General features: G+C 45.9%; 1 protein-coding gene across 1 annotated transcript in view; it reads right to left on the bottom strand.

Annotated features, from left to right (window-relative positions):
• Positions 1-14,799, bottom strand: part of ATP1B4 (ATPase Na+/K+ transporting family member beta 4) — a 108,302-nt gene extending 93,503 nt beyond the window's left edge. Inside the window, exon 1 of the mRNA XM_068251196.1 lies at positions 14,633-14,799. The gene's annotated coding sequence lies outside the window, so the exon portion shown is untranslated. The remainder of the gene's footprint in view (positions 1-14,632) is intronic.
• Positions 14,800-16,674: the final 1,875 nt, after the last annotated feature.

Genomic DNA, 16,674 nt, shown 5'->3' with positions numbered 1-16,674 from the left:
TGCGTGTGTGTGTGCGTGCACTGTCAGTACACACACTCTATTTCCTTCTGATTACCAGGGCCGGGCCGAGGCATAGGCTGGAGAGGCTCCAGCCTCAGGGCGCAGTGTAGGAGGGGGCGCAGAATTCATTCAGCTGTCATTCCTAATTGTGTTTGAAGCAGAAAGAAATAAGAAAAGGGGATACATGGCAGTGACTGCAAGCCAGATAACTAGATATTAAGGTGTTGGGGAGGTGGTGGGCCCTGTGGCGCCTCTTAGTCTAATAGCAATCAGTGTGTGACAGCTGGGGTGGGAGGGATGGAGGGGCGCACTTTGGTGTCTCAGCCTTGGGTGCTGGAGGATCTTGTCCCGGCTCTGCTGATTACTACTGATTATTGTAATTTCTAGTTGTACACTTACTTACTACTTACTACTAGGGACACTCAGTCACTGTTCATAGGCTAGCTCCTGCGTGTGTGTGTGCTTGCACTCAGTACACACACTCTATTTCCTTCTGATTACTATTGATTATTGTAATTTCTAGTTGTACACTTACTTACTACTACTTACTACTAGGGACACTCAGTCACTGTTCATAGGCTAGCTCCTGCGTGTGTGTGTGCGTGCACTGTCTGTACAGTACACACACTCTATTTCCTTCTGATTACTATTGATTATTGTAATTTCTAGTTGTACTTACTAGTAACTACTTACTACTAGGGACACTCAGTCACTGTTCATAGGCTAGCTCCTGCGTGTGTGTGTGCGTGCACTGTCTGTACAGTACACACACTCTATTTCCTTCTGATTACTATTGATTATTGTAATTTCTAGTTGTACTTACTAGTAACTACTTACTACTAGGGACACTCAGTCACTGTTCATAGGCTAGCTCCTGCGCTGCGTGTGTGTGTGCGTGCACTGTCAGTACACACACTCTATTTCCTTCTGATTACTACTGATTATTGTAATTTCTAGTTGTACACTTACTTACTACTTACTACTAGGGACACTCAGTCACTGTTCATAGGCTAGCTCCTGCGTGTGTGTGTGCGTGCACTCAGTACACACACACACACTCTATTTCCTTCTACTTAATCTGATTACTACTGATTATTGTATTTTCTAGTTAGTGTACTAGGGGACACACTCACTGTTCACTGTTCACACTTATACTGATTACTGAATTATTGTATTTTGTATTAGTACTGTACTAGTAATCACTTAGCGATCTAATCACTTAGTGATTAGTGTCACCTCACCCACCAACCCACTCCATTAAAGTACCCCACTTTTTCACCCGCCCTTTTAAAAAACGTTTTTGTTTACGCCCAAAACATCAAAGATGTCTGGAAGTGGCAGCCAGCGCGGTTTGGGCAAGGGGAAGGGCAGCAAGGGAATCAAGAGGAGAGGGAGCAGCATTGTGGCAAGCCGCGGCCGCGCCACCATGCACAGTTCCGCAGCAGCAGCAGCTGCGTCAGTGGCTAACATTCCTCCTATAGCCACTGGCCGTGGACGCCTTGGGCGCCGCCCAGCAGGAGCAACTCACGCTGCAAAGACACAGCAGCAGCAGCAGCAGCAGCGTGTAGTACCTGCTCCTATTTTCCTCCAGCCGGGTCGGAAACGTCCCATTGAGGAAAAGGATGCAGACACTGTGGTGCAACTGATGACGGAGGATGAGCAGCCCGCCATCAGCTCTGCATCCGAGGCCTCCAACCTCACCACCACCACCACCACCACCCCTGTTCGCAGCAGCCGCCCAGCAGGGCCTGGGGAGTAGGCCAGTTCACCGTCAGTCGCCGACCTGTCATTCAGCAGTCTTTTGACCCCAGGCATCATGAGTAAATTGTCTGCTGTTGTTGGCGATCTTGAGGAGGAGATGCTGATGGGCACTTTGGGGGAGGAGGGATTGGACAGCAAGACTGTGGCGACAGTCAAGCAGCCCATCCATGCATCAGGAGAGGAGTTTGGGGGGTCATCATCCCAGCAGGACATGTTTCAGGAGGGGGAGGATGATGATGATGATGATGATGACGTGGTGACAGACAAAGACTGGGTGCTGCCACCACCAGCACCTGGGGATGTCGTCATCAGCAGCTCTGAGGAGGAGGAGGAGGATGCGCTTGTGGGCCTTGCAAGGAGGCGCATCATTGCAAGCATTGGCAGCAGTAGGCAGGTCCCACAGCCTGCTGGTGTCTCAGGCTCAGCAGCAGCAGCATCTGCCAGTACCACCACCAGCCGCACCCAAGCCCCCGCCCAAACCACCACAGGGAGACAGGCAGCAGCGGCTCCAGGCCGTAGGGGGTTGTTTTTGTCACCAATCTGGCGATTTTTCACCATGCCCACAGTGTACAGCAAGTACGCCACTTGCAACCACTGTCAGCGGAAGTTGAGCAGAGGTGCAGACCCCTTAAAGTTCAGCACCAGCTCGCTCATCAACCACCTTGCTGCGAAACATTTCCGCCAGCATGAGGAGTTCCAGAGGCTGAAGGCATCTGGTGCTGGCAGTGGCACCACACCCATCACTGCACAGCCTTCAGCAGCAGCAGCAGCAACAGCAGCCACCCGCCCTCCTGCTCCTCCAGCAGCACCAGCAGGAGTGCGGAAACGCACTGCTCCTCCCCCCTCTGCAACTCCTGCCGCCGACACTGAGGCCTGTTCTGGCAGCCAGTCCTCTGTGGCCTCCTCTGCTGTGTCCGCTGATTCCCGTGCCAGCAAAAGGCCACGCCAGAGCCTTTTGAGCGAGTCCTTCCAGAGGGTGGTTAGGGCTCTGCCTCCCAGCAGCCGTCGCGTGCGTCAGCTGAACGGCTTGCTGGCACGGGCCATGTGCTCCCAACTCCTGCCGTACACGCTCGTGCAGGAGGGGAGCGACATGTGTGCGCTGCTTGCTTGTGCAGCCCCAGACTGGCAGCTCCCCAGCAGACACTTTTTCGCCCGCAAGGCCATTCCTGCACTGCACCGCTTTGTGATGGCCAATGTGGAGCGAGGGCTGGAGCACGCGGTTGGTGAAAGGGTCCACGTCACCATGGACTCCTGGAGCAGCCGCTTCGGGACAGGCCGCTACCTGTCCTTCACTGTCCACTGGGTCAGCTTGGTGGAAGGGGGTGAGGATGGGAGAGCAGCAGCGGGCACAGCAGCAGCAGCAACACAGTGGGTGGTGCCACCCCGCAGGGTCAGGGGAACTGCAGCAGGTTCCTCCGATCCTCTGCCATCCTCCGGCACACCTGGCCAAACCCCCCGCCTCAGCAGCAGCGTGAAGGCCCGCCACTGCCAAGCGCTGCTGCAGTTAGTCAGCCTTGGGAAGACCAAACTGACGGCAACCCATGTGTTGGCCAAACTCCAGGAGCAGGAGAGGATTTGGCTGACCCCCAGAGGCCTCAGAGTCGGAGAGGTGGTGGCCGACAATGGGGCCAATCTGGTTGCCGCAATTGACAGGGGAAACCTGACCCACATCCCCTGTCTTGCCCACGTGCTGAACCTGGTGGTGCAGAAGTTCTTGCGCACCTACCAGGGGATGGGCGAACTGCTGGAAACGGCAAGGAACGTTGTGTGTCACTTCCGGCGCTCGGCTGCAGCCTGTGCGAGCCTGGAAGACGTGCAAAAGGAGCTGGAGCTGCCACGCCATCGGCTGATCCTTGACGTTCCAACTCGCTGGAACTCCACCCTGGCGATGTTGGAGCGTCTGGTTGAACAGAAGCACGCTGTCAACCAGTACCTTGCCCAGGCCACTGTTTCCGCCGCTCAGAGAAGGGACAAGACCAGCAACATCCCGTCCATCGTCCCCGATGATGACTGGAGGCACATGCAGCAGGTGTGCTTAGTGCTGGCTCCCTTTCTGCAGGCCACTAACATGGTGAGCAGGGACCATGCTATGGTCTGCGAGTGGGTGCCCCTGGTTTGTCTGCTGAACAGGGCCCTCGATGCTTTGCTGGAACAGGGAGCGGCAGCCTTGGACCAGCAGGAGCGGCAAGCAGCTGCACAGTCCACCTCTGAGGGGGAGGAGGAGGAGGACTTGGTGGAGGTCCCTGACCTTGCTGCTGATGAGGGGGATCAGCACAGCGCAGCTGAGTTGGTGCGGGGGTGGAGAGAGGATGAGGCGGCAGAGGAGGAGGATGAGGACAGCACTGCCGTCGATGTGCCAGCAGACGTGGCCCGCCTCTTCCCAATGGCAGCGCACATGCTGACGTGCCTGCGCAAGGACCCCAGGGTGATCCAGATGAAGCAGAGGGAGGACATCTGGATCAGCATGATGTTGGACCCACGCCTCAAGGGGAAGTTGAGCCAGTTCCTGCCGCCTGCAGGAGGAGACCCAGCGCAACAAATAAGCAGCTTGCAGCAGGCCCTTGTTGAGCGCTTGGAGGAAGCCTTCCCCCAGCCTTCCAACCCCACTGTCCAGCCAGCACAGAGGCAGCAGCAGGTGCCTGCATCCAGCAGCAAGCGCCCCACAGACCTGCTGTCTCTCAGCAACGAGCTCTACAGGACTGTAGAGGCTCCGGCAGCAGTGACTAGAGAGGAGGTGCATGCAGCAGCATCCTCCTCCGGTCACAGCCAGCGCCTGACCCGAATGGTGGCTGACTACATGGGGTCCTACAGCGGGCTTGACAGCGATGCCCCTGTTGATCCCATGGAGTATTGGGTCAAGTGCCTGGAGATCTGGAGCGAGCTGGCGCAGTACGCCCTGGAAGTGCTGTCCTGCCCCCCTTCCAGTGTGCTGTCCGAGCGCTGCTTCAGTGCAGCTGGTGACGTGGTCACCGAGAAACGCTCACGTCTGTCTCACAAGTCTGTGGACAGACTGACGTTTCTTAAGATGAACCAGGCGAGGGTGGAAGGTGAGTTCCTGGCCCCTGTTGTCGGCGAGAGGGGGACATGAACTGGCTGCCGGAAGAACCATCGTTAATGTGCCTTACCACCCTTTACCACCTCCTGGCTCCTGCTCACTAAGCCAGCCTTTGACTATTACATCGCCTGCAGCCACACATTTTACATCTACAGTGGGCTGCTGTGTACTGCCCTTCTGCTGTCTGTCTGTCTGTGTTTCCCACTGCCAGGGTACACAGATTTACCTTCTGCTGCCACTCTGCCACCAGCTATTACGTCAAACAATAGCTATATCTGTGTTATTTGCTGTAAAAAAAAAAAAGTAAACCATTAAAAAAAAAAAAAAAGGTTTAATTTTTCTGAGGTGCCCGGGTTGAAAACTGTGTTGTCCCAGTTGTGTATTGGACACGATGTGGGCTGCACGACCGCTGTCTGGGACCTCCTGTTGTGTTTATTTACAGCCCTGGTATCAACGCTAGGTACCAGGGCTATTATGTCACGCTGCCTACCTACCTGCTGCCACACTCACACTACTCTCCTCCATTCCTCCTGCTGCTGCTGCTGCCTGTCTGTGTTTCCCACTGCCAAGGGTACACAGATTTTACCTTCTGCTGCCGCTCTGCCACCAGCTATTACGTCCAACAATAGCTACTCTCATTACTCCTCCATTCCTCCTGCTGCTGCTGCTGTCTGTCTGTGTTTCCCACTGCCAGGGTACACAGAATTACCTTCTGCTGCCACTCTGCCACCAGCTATTACGTCCAACAATAGCTATATCTGTGTAATTTGCTGTAAAAAAACAAACAAGTAAACCATTAAAAAAAAAAAAAAAAAAAAAGGTTTAATTTTTCTGAGGTGCCCGGGTTGAAAACTGTGTTGTCCCAGTTGTGTATTGGACACGATGTGGGCTGCACGACCGCTGTCTGGGACCTCCTGTTGTGTTTATTTACAGCCCTGGTATCAACACTAGGTACCAGGGCTCTTATGTCACGCTGCCTACCTACCTGCTGCCACACTCACACTACTCCTCCATTCCTCCTGCTGCTGCTGCTGCCTGTCTGTGTTTCCCACTGCCAAGGGTACACAGATTTTACCTTCTGCTGCTGCCACTCTGCCACCAGCTATTACGTCCAACAATAGCTATATCTGTGTAATTTGCTGTAAAAAAAAAAAAAAAAACAGTAAACCATTAAAAAAAAAAAAAGGTTTAATTTTTCTGAGGTGCCCGGGTTGAAAACTGTGTTGTCCCAGTTGTGTATTGGACACGATGTGGGCTGCACGAGCGCTGTCTGGGACCTCCTGTTGTGTTTATTTACAGCCCTGGTATCAACGCTAGGTACCAGGGCTATTATGTCATGCTGCCTACCTACCTGCTGCCACACTCACACTACTCTCCTCCATTCCTCCTGCTGCTGCTGCTGCCTGTCTGTGTTTCCCACTGCCAAGGGTACACAGATTTTACCTTCTGCTGCTGCCACTCTGCCACCAGCTATTACGTCCAACAATAGCTATATCTGTGTAATTTGCTGTAAAAAAAAAAAAAAAAACAGTAAACCATTAAAAAAAAAAAAAGGTTTAATTTTTCTGAGGTGCCCGGGTTGAAAACTGTGTTGTCCCAGTTGTGTATTGGACACGATGTGGGCTGCACGACCGCTGTCTGGGACCTCCTGTTGTGTTTATTTACAGCCCTGGTATCAACGCTAGGTACCAGGGCTATTATGTCACGCTGCCTACCTACCTGCTGCCACACTCACACTACTCTCCTCCATTCCTCCTGCTGCTGCTGCTGCCTGTCTGTGTTTCCCACTGCCAAGGGTACACAGATTTTACCTTCTGCTGCCACTCTGCCACCAGCTATTACGTCCAACAATAGCTATATCTGTGTAATTTGCTGTAAAAAAAAAAAAAAGTAAACCATTAAAAAAAAAAAAAAAAAAGGTTTAATTTTTCTGAGGTGCCCGGGTTGAAAACTGTGTTGTCCCAGTTGTGTATTTGACACGATGTGGGCTGCACGACCGCTGTCTGGGACCTCCTGTTGTGTTTATTTACAGCCCTGGTATCAACGCTAGGTACCAGGGCTATTATGTCACGCTGCCTACCTACCTGACTGCCTGCTGCCACACACTCATCCTCCTCCTCCTGCTGCTGAATTTACCTCCTGCTGTCTGTGTGTTTCCACTGCCAGGGAGCACATACAATGGCGCTTCCAACATGCGTGCGCCACCAGCTATTTATTACGCTCAAAAATAGCTGCATTTCTTTAAAAAAAAATATATAAAAGAGAAATAAGTGAAGAAGAAGAAGACGATATAGAAGAAGAAGATATAGAAAAAGAAGAAGACGAAATAGAAAAATAATAATAAGAAGAGGATATAGAAAAAGAAGATATAGAAGAAGAAGATGAAGAAGAAAAAGATGAAGAAGATGAAGATGAAGAAGATGAAGAAGATTAAGAAGAAGATGAAGAAGAAGATGAAGAAGATGAAGAAGAAGACGATGAAGAAGAAGATGATGAAGAAGATGAAGATGAAGATGATGAAGAAGATGAAGATGAAGAAGATAAAGAAGAAGAAGATGAAGAAGAAAAAGAAGAAGAAGAAGACGATGAAGAAGAAGATGATGAAGAAGATGAAGATGAAGAAGATGAAGAAGAAGAAGATGAAGAAGAAGATGAAGAAGAAGATGAAGAAGAAGATAAAGAAGAAGATGAAGAAGAAGAAGAAGAAGATGAAGAAGAAGAAGAAGAAGAAGAAGAAGAAGATATAGAAGAAGAAGATATAGAAGAAGAAGATATAGAAGAAGAAAAAGAAAATGAAGATGAAGAAGAAGAAGAAGAAGAAGATATAGAAGAAGAAGAAGAAGATATAGAAGAAGAAGAAGAAGAATATATAGAAGATAAAGAAGAAGAAGAAGAAGAAGTATATACACTACTGAACAGAATTTTGGACACAACTTCTCTTCTCTTTCCACCTTTTTTTTTAAGGAACATCCCCACATAATCACTTGCTGTTGTTACTTGGGAAAAAAGATGTTTCTTGCATCATTCACCCTCAAAACAAGTGTTGGAAGCTATTTAAGGCCAATTCGAATAGTCAGCTCGAATAATGAGCTCGAATACCGACTCGAATAGTGAGCTCCAAGTCCGAGGTCGAATCGAATAGCAAAAAATATTCGACTCGAATATTCGACCGAATTCGAATAATTTACTATTCGAATTCGACCAAACTCGAATAATAAAAAGGGGTATCCGAGCATCACTGCAGCGCAGTACAGAGTATATTGTCTTGTCACTAACTGTCCTTCAGAGGGGCTCACAATCTAGTCCCTACCATGGTCATATGTCGTGTAGTGCATGTATCATAGTCTAGGGCCAATTTTTAGGGGGAAGCCAATTAACTTATCTGTATGTTTTGGGGAAGTGGGAGGAAACTGGAGTGCCCGGAGGAAACCCACACGGACACGAGGTGAACATACAAACTCCTTGCAGATGTCGATGCCACGTGCTGCCCACACGTAATATTGTCTGTCTACACATTACAAATACCTAAAGTACAGTTTATCTGCTCTGAAAGTTGTCATTGCAGTTTATTGCATAGCTGCTGTATTTATATATCAAAATCTATCTAGTGATTACTTCTCAGCTCTTTCTGCTTGTCAGCTCAGTACAGCTCTGTTTCGGCAGTTTGCTAATATTTACTTAATGTATCTGACAAAGGAATGTAAACAAAAGATAATGTTATCTCTACAGAAGCTGTCCACTGAAGCAAGGAGCTTTCAATGAGCTATCAGAACATAAAAATAAAACTGTCAGTAAATAAAAATGTTTAATATGTGTTTACTTTATTTAAACTAAACAAGTTTCATGTGGTGGTGACAGAAGCATTCACATTTCCAGTTTAAAACTACCTTACCTTCCTTACAATTTTCAGTTATATTTGTGTCATTTGTAAAACAAGACTAATGCAACAGTACGGTGTGTGGATTGCCTTTCTAAATTCATATTATGGCATACTATACAATACTACATGCATTCATAGGGAGAGTAACCAAAACTGCCAAACAAAGCTACTCTTGTAAAATTCATATTATGGCATACTATACAATACTACATGCAGTCATAGGGAGAGTAACCAAAACAGCCAAACAAAGCTACTGGTAAAAAGTATTAAAGCTAACCTTAGACTCAGTGGGGCATGCAGGGAACTATAAATTACAAAAAGAAGGTCTTACATTCCATGGACAACTGACTGCTGGCAAATGGGCATAACAAATTCTATTGCAAGTTTAAAAACCTAACACCAGTCCTCCCCTCCCCCCTCAACCGTGATCAATGTTATACCTTATTACTGAGATTCCTACACTGTAGCCACCCATTATTTCTCCTTCCTACTTTAAAAGACAACTGTAATGAGAGGTATATGGAGGCTGCCATATTTATTTCCTTATTCATTACCAGTTGCCTGGCAGCCCTGCTGATCATCTGCCTCTAATACTTTCAGCCATAAACCCTGAACAAGCATGCAGCAGATCAGATGTTTCTGACATTAATGTTAGATCTGACAATATTAGCTGCACGCTTGTTTCTGGTGTTATTCAGACACTACTGCTGCCAAACAGACCAGCAGGGCTGCCAGGCAACTGGTATTGTTTAAAAGGAAATAAATATGGCAGCCTCCATATTCTTCTCACTTTAGTTGTCCTTTAAACATTGAGTAGATCAGCTGCACTGTATAAAGGCATGTGTAACAAATCTCATGTGCTGTCCATGGTTCCTACCTGGTTTATAAATTCCACTCATGTGCCAGTTTCTAATAAACCAGTTAACACACCTCAATAGTGCTGGTGGTAACTAAGTACCATGGTGTTCAGAACCATTTCAGCAAGGAACAGCAGGACAGGGTGTGTTTCATTTAACTCTGATACTTCCTCCTAGCTTACATGGAGGAAGTATCAGAGTTAAGTAAAACGCACCCTGCCGCATTTCAACACCAACACTACACCTCACAACAATGACTACTGACCAGCTGCACTAACATAAGACGTCATAAAGATTTTTAAAGACTCATACATGTCCATCACGGACACTCTTCCCCTATGCTATGGGTTGAAAAGGTCTGAAAAGGCATTGATGCTGTTAACATTTGTTTTCACTTCATTCTGCAGAATCTTGAGTCTTCAGGAAACATCACAAGGAATATTTGTTGACTTCAAGTCTTCCTTTAACACTATTGCTGCATAGCACCATGCTCTACTACAGTAACAAATCATTAACTCTGCCTGCACTGGCCCATCCGTAGATTCTGATGTTCACAGAAGAGCAAGTACAATCATTTTGCTCATACATAATGTGGAAGAGTCAAGTTACAGGTGAGTAGTAGTAGGTCACATCTGCATGTTCTTGAGAGTGTAGAGATGATGATAGATTTTAGAAACTTGCAGCTGTGTAGTGGACAGCACTCCCCAAGCGCAGGTGATGTGCCTGGTCACAAGGTGTGGCAGCACTACAGGCCCAACCATGCAATTTAGAGATGAAGACCGGCACCATCCAGTATTATAGCTATTATTTATTAGCTGACAGCATGACAAAGTACAGTGACGTTTCGGAGGGCAATCCACCTTTCTCAAGCTCTTGTCAGCGTCTGACGAGCTTGAGAAAGGAGGATTTCCCTCTGAAATGTCGCTGTACTTTTTTCATGCTGTCAGCTAATAAATAAGAGCTATAATATTGGATGGTGCGGGTCTTCATCTTTAGATAGATTTTAGAAATACATACTTTCCCCTTAGTTATAAATGGATCAGCAGTTACTAAGGGGGAGTCATTCAAGGTCCTTGGCTCCATGATCTAAAATAGGAGATCAACACTCAATAAGAAGGTCCAACAGAGAATGCTCCACCTCTGATTGCATCTACAGTAAAACAATACTGCACAAACCTTTTTTCAACCTCCACTATATTTCCATTTGAACAATGAGAACTTATTTTACCACTTCTTTAAATGGTAGACTGTTATTAATAATCCAGTTCAGGTTTGCAGGATCCTTATGATTCCTACTGCTTTGAGATCTCTGGACAAAAGTTAGTAAATTAGCTCTTAAATCTGTTATGTGTTAATCCTCACATCTTCAGTGATTGTTTGGCTCTAACATAGTACAAAACAAAATAAACGGCATCAGCCAATCAGCAGAAATGAACAATGGATGTGTACAACCTGTTCTCCATACATGGACTGTATGACAGAAAGAGTGGTACTGATCCCCATCATCCTGACCATTCCATTAACCCCCCCCCCCCCCCAAACTATAGCTTAACTTAATGAAACACTGCACACATCTCTCACTAACAGTAACACTGTCAATGCTGGAATACAGGATAGCTGGGAAATCCTGGGTTCTCAGTGCTGCATGTCCCCATTATTTATTTTAGTGGAGTTCTTCAAGTCTGATATTATATAATACATTTTTTCATTTAACAATCAGAAATAATTCATTATCTAAATATGCCATCCTTATATGCCTCAGCCATTAATGAATGCTGGGCAGTTCCTCATCACTGTCAACTGTCTGAATTGAAGCAGGTCATGTGAGTGCAAGCCCGGAGCTGCATAGTGACAGATGACGGCTCATGTGGTAATGCATGGATGACTTTGCGGCAGCTATACAGAGAATAAACTACTTTCAGTCTATAGAATCGTGTAAGTATGAAAGTCTCCATAGACTTTCATTGACTTTCATCTGCCTCTTGCAGAAAAATAGCTTACCGCAACGCCATAGTGTAAAGGGTGCCTCAATGAAAGGGAGCACATGCAAATAACATACATGGCTCCCAACTGTCCTTTTTTTGGAGGGACTGTCCCTCTTTGGGAACTCTGTCCCTCTGTCTACCTCATTTGTCCCTCTTTAGGGCTTATGTACAGATCTATGTAAATATATGGATTTTTCTACTAAAAAATGTGTTTCTTTATCACTAAACTTTATTCCAATCCTTTAAAATGATATATTTCTTATTTTTAAATGCTAATGTAAAGGAAAATGAACCAGAGTAGAAAGGACCTGTGTGGTTTGAATTATAATACAACTTATTTCCCTTATAAAATCTTTATGGTATGCCTGACGGGGTGTGTGTCACGGGCATTATTAGAGGAGTAGGGAGGGGGCGTTGCTTAAAGAGAGTCTGAAGCCATAATAAAAATGGCTTTTTTCCTTATATATAGCAGGAGCATGTGCGCTATCCCGCGGCTAAACGAGGGCCCTTTCCCCTCCAAATCCCCCCTGTGCTGCCCAGGGAGCGCTTCCGTGTGAGGCGGGGCTATGAGCTGCAGCCCTGCCTCACACGCGTCTATCAGCGGCGGATCTCCACCTCTCCCCCGCCCCTCTCAGTCTTCCTTCGCTGAGAGGTGCGGGGGAGAGGCGGAGATCAGCCGCTGATAGACGCGTGTGAGGCAGGGCTGCAGCTCATAGCCTTGCCTCACACGGAAGCACACAGGGGTAGCAAAATCTACGACCAAGTTGGTCGTGATTTTGCAGGGGGGGATTTGGAGGGGAAAGGACCCTCGTTCAGCCTCAGGATAGCGGCGTTTTAGCAGATGCACACATGCCCATGCTATATATAAGGAAAAAAGCCATTTTTATTATGGCTTCAGACTCTCTTTAAGTGAACCTCTCTCACCTCAAAAAGTTGGGAGGTATGCACATAGGAAACGCAGTGCTATGGGATTTGCTTTGCGTTCTCCCATTTAACTTTTTTTTTATAAATGTCAGGAATTGTAATCACACCAGAAATTTTGCTACTTTAATCACACTTGACAATCCCACTGCAGCTAAACCAAACCTATGGCCTATAATTCAAGTATATAATTTCCTTTACAATTTATGCTATTTTAGTAATAATAAATAGTGTATCTAATTAGCAAAATAGCAGTCCTGGAGCTTCCTCAGGTTACTGCCTAGTGCAATAATTTCATGGTGTGCCTGACAGGAACATTGGGGGGAGGGGTGTCATCTGTAACAAGTAAACTGTGCATTCAGATTCAGGCGGTACAGACACATGGATTGGACAAAGAACAGGAAGGAAATGTTAGCCCAAATCCAAGCAAAAAAAAACAAACAAAACCAAAACAAAAAAAAACCTAGAATGTTCCCTGTTATAAAGGAGTCACCAAAGAGAAGCAGTTAATGTTCATATATGATGCTCTAATCAGTGGACAGTTATGTTTCCTATAGTTCTGAGTTTTCAACAAACATCTGTCATTAACAATACAATTTTTTGGATGATTGATTCTCTGATTCGACCATAATATTAACTGAAGTTAAGCTACTATCCAATTCAATCAGATTAATGGAATTGATCCAAAAAATGGATCGATTCAATCGATATTACGAACGAATTAGAAAATCAATCATCTGAAGAATCGTATCATTAATGGTCAACTTAACACAGTTCACTTTAATTGGCATTACTAGTACAGGCTATATTCATGATCTTAATATGTAATTGATAATGAAATTGGCAGGTACTGTGTAGCCCACTAGTACAATAACCTTACTGATATGTCATTATGGTGGACACTGATTAAACGACAACTGAAGAAAACGGTATATGGAGGCTGCCATATTTATGTACTTTTAAACAATACCAGTTGTTTGGCAGCCATGCAGTTAATCTCGCCAGATCTGAAAATAATGGCAGAAACACCTGATATGCTGCTGCTTGATCAGGGTCTATGACTAAAAGTATTAGGGCTCTTTCACATCAGACAACGCGAACAGGAGCCGTTCTCCTGCACGCGTTGTCTGCCTGCTGCGTGTCGTCGGGTATCTGCGGTGCGACGCAATCAGCGGCGGTAGCTGGTAATTAAACCCGACGGAAAACGCCGGCTCGCGGGTGCGTTGGAGGAAAAACTGCGCCCGGGTGCGTCGGAACCGCAACGTATCGAAACGCAGCGTCGAGTGTGAAAGGTAAAATGAAAGTCTATGGACTTTCGTCTTACCTTGGTTAACGCAAACGGCTTCCGTTTGCGTTAACGCACAAAGTCTGCCCTAATGTGAAAGAGCCCTTAGAGGCAGAGGATCAGCTGGATAGCCAGGCAACTGGTATTGCTTAAAAGGAAATACATATGGCAGCCTCCATATACTTCTTGCTTCAGTTGTCCTTTAAGAAACAAAACAGTGCAATTATGTTTTGCAATGCTAGTTACCCTTAAGTTATCGGCAACCAGTGGTCAACAAAGAATTCCTCTCACATCAGATCACTATCTGAACATATAAGTAGAAAACCATAAATGCACTATATTCTGTATTAGGAAGATAAACTCTCAAATGGTCAATAACAAATAATAATGTAGCTGATGGTTTGCAAATAGTGATTGGTAAATAAGTATGGTAGTAAGTAGATAGTTGGAAAAGTGGCAGATTACTGGTGGTCATAGAGTTTAGGAGTAATAGCTGTTAGTCGGGTACCAGGTCATAGCACACATCGCATTGCATAAGTAATAGTTAGTAGTTGATAACTTATTCAAGTTTCCCCATACAGGTAAAACTGGTTGTGATTGTACTTCTACAAGACAAGATAAGATATCATACTGCAATGTAAAAAATTCAAAAAGTGCTGAATATAAGCTCATAAATGCAAAGTGACACTTGTTAGCTCAGAACAATATTTATTAGTAAACACACAGATTTTCACTGAAAACTACAAAGCTGTGATAGCTGAGGTAATGCAAGCTGTTACTAGTTGCCAGAATACAGCCTATGCAGCCAGCACTGAACTGCCAGCAATCTTACATCCGCAAAGCATTCCAGCCAGCAGAATGGTACAAATATGTATATAGTAGCATTACCTTATTCTGTTAGAAGAAAGCTGCAATAGGGGATTTGAAGTCAAATGTCATTAAGTGTTATATCATCTCTTTTTCTAGAATAAGTCTGGAATGAAGAGCGGCGGAGGGAGAAAGCACCGTCACAATCTTGCGGACAAAATCTATGAGAGAGATCACACTTACAAGGCTTGATCCTTGTGAACTGCCAATGTGTGCCTGTCACTCAAATCTGCCCCACGCTGGCAGTTGCTTCAAAAACGGCCACTATTTTTATCCCGTCACATCCAGTCATGACAAGAAGAGTTTACTGTGTCAGTTCTCAGACATACAGAACTTGCATGAACTGGACTGAATTGGATTGTCTAGTTTAATCCAGGAGTAACATGGGGAAAAACATTTGCACTTATGCCAATACAACAGTTGCATCTTGTTCAGGACTCTCAATTTACTTAATAAAGGTTAAATGCCATGTATGGTAATTGCAAGGAGCATAACAATAAACAATCATGTTTATCTCATTTGTGCATTAACAACAAAAAATAGCTAATAAAATGTTGATGTCAGGCATATTTACTATGGACAGAAAAGGAAGGTTTAAAACAAATGTACAGTAACTGCATTTTACTGACTAATAAAAATAATATGTTGCTATTGTTAATATTATTCCGAGAGATGCAGTGACATTAATTTAAATCTACGTCCTGCAGGTGGCTGCATGGCTCTGACAGGACACAGATTTCAACTTCTTCGCCGCACACTCCCACCAATCTCGCCACTCTGCACCCGCTGCAGGCCCTCTCTTTGTTGTCGCTATGACGGCATGGCTCTGTGAAGCCGGTCAGGAGCCTATTTCATTGGCTCCTGAGTCCTGACAGTGTGATCACTGTGATCCAATTACATTGGCTCACATTGGTGGACAGGGTCAGGAGCCAATGCAAGCGGCTCCTGACCGGCTCACAGGGAGGCGCCGTTTTGTGGTACCAGCAGTCTCTGGTCCTTAAGGGGCAACATAACAAATGTTAAAAGTTGTATTAGAATTTTTGTTGTTGTTGTTGTTCAACACAATTGTGTGTATTTGTTTTAAGGAAGTGCTGTGAACATCAACAGGCAGTCACAGGAAAGGGGGTATAGTTACTAATGTCCATGATGCCTGGTGTAGTGGGCGTTCACAGTGCCCAGTGTGGTAGATAATGGTTTTCAGTAATATCTCTGTGTCAAATAAAGGGAGAAAGGGGTGTAATTCTGACAATTATTGTGATCGCTGGATGGTTAAGTACAGCAACCAAAACAGTATAGGAAGACCAAATGTCTGAGATACATGGTATTTATTTTTTTAAGTTTAACATCTGCACAGTGCTGTGGCATGGCTATTTTATGTGATGTTGAGGAAAACATGGAAAATCTGTAGATTTTTCAGTTACACAGAATCCTGCAATTTTTACAGGTGAACCAATTGAAAGCATTTACTCTGTGCACTTAATCAATGGAGTGGATGGAGTAAAGGCTTCTAAGTGGTTTATCTGTATCATGCCAGTGGCAATACCATAAGGTTGATGTGAAGGAGGAGTGGAGAGAGCTGAGGTTGAGGGGTCAGTCAGACCAAAAACCTGTATACATGCGGGTTGGCTGCACTGTGATGTGGTCAGCACAGAGCCGGATTAAGGCTAAATGGGGCCCTAAGCAAAGTAACTGATTTGGGCCCCCCCCATCATGTCATAATAGAATCAGAAGATGCAGCTGCACAGCAACATGCCGCACACATCAGGGCAGCCGAGCTACCGGTTGCTATGGGCAACAGCCCACTTTCCTCTGTGGGTGCACAATGCAGGGAATAGCAGCGGCAAAATGCAGAGTGAGAGATGAATGGCTGGGACATTTGCACTCAGGGGCTGGGGCACCCCTGTGAAGAGGGCGCCAGATATCACAGCAGCAGCACTTTCCCCCTGCATCTCCAGCCTGGCAATAGCAGAAAGCTCTGGACACCGCCAAACCAGAAGCCGTTCCCCAGACAGAATTACATAACCACCCCCACCACCGAACAACCGATTTCCTCCCAAACTAGA

The sequence above is a fragment of the Hyperolius riggenbachi genome, chromosome 8 (genome assembly GCF_040937935.1).
Source record: "Hyperolius riggenbachi isolate aHypRig1 chromosome 8, aHypRig1.pri, whole genome shotgun sequence".
Taxonomy (NCBI): Eukaryota; Metazoa; Chordata; class Amphibia; order Anura; family Hyperoliidae; genus Hyperolius; species Hyperolius riggenbachi.
Note: the sequence above shows the minus strand (reverse complement) of the source record. Positions and strands in the feature narration are given on the sequence as shown.